This window comes from Medicago sativa, chromosome 6, assembly GCF_051527215.1.
Source record: "Medicago sativa cultivar Bolivia chromosome 6, Bolivia_mono, whole genome shotgun sequence".
NCBI lineage: Eukaryota > Viridiplantae > Streptophyta > Magnoliopsida > Fabales > Fabaceae > Medicago > Medicago sativa.
The window spans coordinates 11,539,441-11,543,711 of record NC_140754.1 but is presented as its reverse complement, the minus strand read 5'-3'; the positions used below and the strand labels follow the sequence as shown (position 1 = coordinate 11,543,711).

The 4,271-nt window shown below is 33.0% G+C and overlaps 1 long non-coding RNA gene across 2 annotated transcripts; it reads right to left on the bottom strand.

Moving 5' to 3' along the window:
• LOC146912828 (uncharacterized) lies at positions 1 to 3,396 on the bottom strand. Of its 2 annotated transcripts, XR_015013149.1 has the most exons (5): positions 3,088 to 3,396; positions 2,841 to 2,944; positions 2,457 to 2,628; positions 648 to 858; positions 1 to 403 (listed from the first exon to the last, which is right to left on the bottom strand). It is a non-coding gene; the product is annotated as an uncharacterized LOC146912828 (long non-coding RNA). The 2 variants fall into 2 exon arrangements; XR_015013150.1 differs by lacking the exon at positions 2,457 to 2,628.
• Positions 3,397 to 4,271: the final 875 nt, after the last annotated feature.

Here is a 4,271-nt window from a genome sequence, read left to right as displayed (position 1 = left end):
TAATGGCAAAAGATCCGAACACATTTCATTGATGTCCAAAATAGATAGCATTGGTTCAGGACCATTACACATAACTTGCTGAAACATAAAAGGAACATAACAAAAAAAAATCCTAAGATAGAAACTTCATTCATTAAAACATAACACCAAAACAGGACATAAACTTCGACAGAACCCCGTCAACACATAGACTTCCAGCTTTTGGTGCACCAACAATGACACGTAAGCCCTGACAAAACCTTCTAGCCACCACCACCATCCTCTTCCAACCTCCACCAAGCTTAAAGTTGTTATCTTCATACACCAGTGTGCAAAACCAAAGATTACCATAGTCATCAATCATCTTGATATGTTTTGTATTCTTGTTCAATGCAATTTGACAAAATCCTAAGTTAGCCGGCAGCTGCACACAATGGAAAAATTTAGACGAAAGTATATTTTAACAACCTTTGTGTTTTACTCTATATTAAAAATATAGTAAAAATATCACGGACATCTCTCTTCAATGTGTTTTACTCTATATTGAACAACATTGAACACATGGAATGGCAGAACTTGCTTTTCAACCTCAAATTTCACAGCAGGGGTAAACTTGGGGGAGGGCATTGTTCTACCAAACCTATCTTTAAGGGTTATGGCAAATTTACCATTGCCAACAAACACGATAGTAACCCACGCACCAAGAACAACCCCATAAAAGTCACGCATAGCATGCCAACCCTTAGTTAAGAAGATTGCACCATTGTTTCTCTCAACCATCACCTCAAACTCGTTGTTCTTTGAATCAACCAGCATGGCATACCGGTCTATTTGCTCTCCAAAACCATGTCCAAACATGGTTGGAAGAACAACAGCACCCTACGGTAAAATCAAAAAGTACATATGATTAGTGAAGTAGGAATTTTGATACAACAATATAGGTGATAACAGTTTGCAACAAAATAACATGCTCAACATCAAATTCCACGACGTATGTTCGATATTTGATACACAGCTCATTCACAATTTTGTCCATCTATGTAATGGGGTTGGGATCCAATGGCGCTAATTCATGGAGAGCAAAAAAAATTAAATAAAGAAAAACAGTCAGTGTAAGGCCATGAAAGACTATGGTAGAACAAAAGTTCTTGCACATTGGCGTTGGCCATGATAAAATACCTTAAGTAATATATGTTGGTATGAGAAAAGGCGTGGAAGATTGGGTGTATATATAGATGCAGCAGATTCAGGCAATACTTGTGGTCACACTTAGTTGGGAATACTTGCTAAAAATTTCAAATATAGATGCAGATTCAGGCAATACTTGCGGTCACACTTAGTTGGGAATACTTGCTAAAAATTTCAATACAGATCATGCAATGCAGCTGATCTAAGATTCAAACCGTCTCGTTAAAATGAAATAGAGCTATCTATTGATGCAAGTTATTAATAATGAATACATCCAAATAACTTATTCGGATCAAATCGGATGAATTGATGATGACTCATAATCCTGGAATCATGTAATGAGCAGGTCTTATTCAGTTCTTCCTACTGAAAAATAAAATCTTAACACGGAAAAATCAATTATAAAGGTTATTATCAGAACACATGTCCATGTGTTTGAAACTTAGATCAACTGCATTCATTTCTAAACTCTAAAAAGACACCATTTTTCTATCTAAACTCTTAAAGAACTCTAAAAAGACACCATTTTTCAATCGAAACTCTTAAAGAAGAAAAACACATGATTAGAGACACTTTAAAATAGTGATTGAAACATTGGCCTATAAAAAAGTCTATAACTTCAATTTAAAATTAGAAACTATTTTAGCCAATTTCGATTAACTCTTTGTGATAGCTTATAAAAAAGTCTATAACTTCAATTTAAAATTAGAACAATTTGACCATATTTTCTTTTCAAATATAGAAATAAGTCACATATAAGCTCTTAATTTAACTGTATATCTAAAGTGAAGTGACTCTCATGTGAGCCAATATTCCTCTACCAACCACCAAGAGGCTTACATATGAAAGATGAATAGAACAGTGTAAAGCAAAGGAAATTTTTAAAATGGGAATTCAAAATAGAACAATAGAGATGTAACCACAAACTTATTCATTATTGTATATTTTAGAACAACAATATGAAAGTTGAAGTCACAATGAAATCTTTGTCGTATAGTATAGTGTAAATGGATTCCAATCAAAGCTGCAAATCAACCACCAATGTGAAATGGAAAATTACATTCTCAAGAACAATGAAACAAAGCAACAATTAGAATTTCAATCAAATTTTCATAATATATGATATGTCAATCAAATTAAGCTAATATTTTAAAATAACCAAATCAAATTCCAGCAACCTTTGAAAACTAATTGTCATATTTAAATTCTGAACAATCAAATTTTCATGATATATTGATTTTTTCAAAAACTTAAAAGGTATAAATAGTAAAAAAAAAATTGATTCCTACCATTTTACCAAAGAGATAACGTATCGGTGTCGGGTTGGCTTTATGGTCAAATATTGAAACAGCATCAACACAGACATGAATGAATCTCCTGCACCCATACAATTTTTGAAAAAAGCCCTAGCAATCAAATGCCCCTAATTTGCTTCTTAATCAACTTGTTGTGTTGCAGTAGCTTCATTAAAAAAAAAAGAAAAAGGATTAAATATAAATAAGAACAAAGACTTATTACCTCTTCCATGTCTTAATTGAATAAATAAGAATGAGACCTGTCACGACTAAGTTCTAGTGATCCTTTTATCAAACAGTTAGAATGTAAAGTACCAAATAAGCATAGAATCAAATGAATAAAGATTATTACATCACCAACAATTAAACATAACTCACCATGATGTTCACAATTCAATATTCTACTATGTAACTTAGAACACGGAGAAGCACCAGTTGAAAACATATTTCGATTACAAAGAACACTGACACAAAATTAAAACCTGCAACCCCAAAACATACAAATTAAGATGAATGGGTATACAAAATAAGATCAAAATCAAATTTTTCCTAAACTATCGATGAATCATGACTATCTCCTCAAAAATCCTATAGACAAAATCAAAAAATTAAATTCGAGCTATACCGTGTAGCGTGCGCTCGCGGCGATAATGCAAATCGAAAAATGAAGCAGATGAGAGCGGTGGAGAGAGATGAACGACCGACGGAGTTTGGGTTTGAGAAATAGAGAGTCGATTCAAAAAAAACTGACCACTGTAAATCTCTTCTGTCTCCTTCTTCGATTGTGTGGATATGGGGTTGGAGTTGTGGGGAGGAATCAGAAGGGACATGTCGTTGATGATTTTCGAATCAAAGTGGACGAAGGTGATAATTGGAGAAGAAAGAATGGCAGTAACAGATGATAAGAGGAAGAAGAAGAAAACGCGTATGTTGTGTTTTGTTTCCCTATGCGTGTATCAATTTTCAAGGAGTGAGATTTGATCAAACGGCTGAAGTGCTAACCTCCCCTAATTACAATGATCTAACGGTCTGGATAGATTGGAGCCAAAAAAGTAGGTTTAGGGTTTGGAAATTAGGGTAAACATGTTTGCTAGGATTAGATATAAAGGATGGATAGAAACCCAATTTTTTTTCATGTAAAGATCGAGAGGCTTAATACTGATTGTAGAGGCATGTAATGTTGAAACAAAGACGTTCCCAAATGAAAACAACTTATTATAGTCGTTCTTTCCGATTGACTCGCTATTGTTGACTTGTATTAATAAATTACACTTTCTAATGATGTTATGCTATTGTATCTTTGTAACTCTAAAGCCAAATTCCACATGACAAACCATGGAAGATGTTCTTCGACAAAAAGAAGATGTTTCTAGTTTTAACAGAGAAAACTAACGATGTTAAGTTGTAAGGGATGTGAGTATCTATTTTAAGAGACTGAAGGGAGATTAGTGTCTAATATAAAATTAGAGGGGGTGTTTATGTTATTTAAAAAGACCTCAGGCGAAGTCAATGTAATTTTCCCTAAAGTATATTTAACGTGGAGTCATTTATCTGATATGAATTTCAACCTGAGATATTTTTTTCAATAGGTTGAAATTCATATCAGATAAATAACTCCACATTAAATATTAAATACATAAAATAAAAAACATATTTTACAATAAAAATAAGAATAAATGATAATTCCGCGATCATCTATACAATGATAATTGGAGGCATTTGCCCCACTTACTCTTTTACTCCCTCCAGTCTTAAATATAAAAAAAGATTTTTTTAAGGTTCATTGAATAAATGATGTATTTAGTTTAT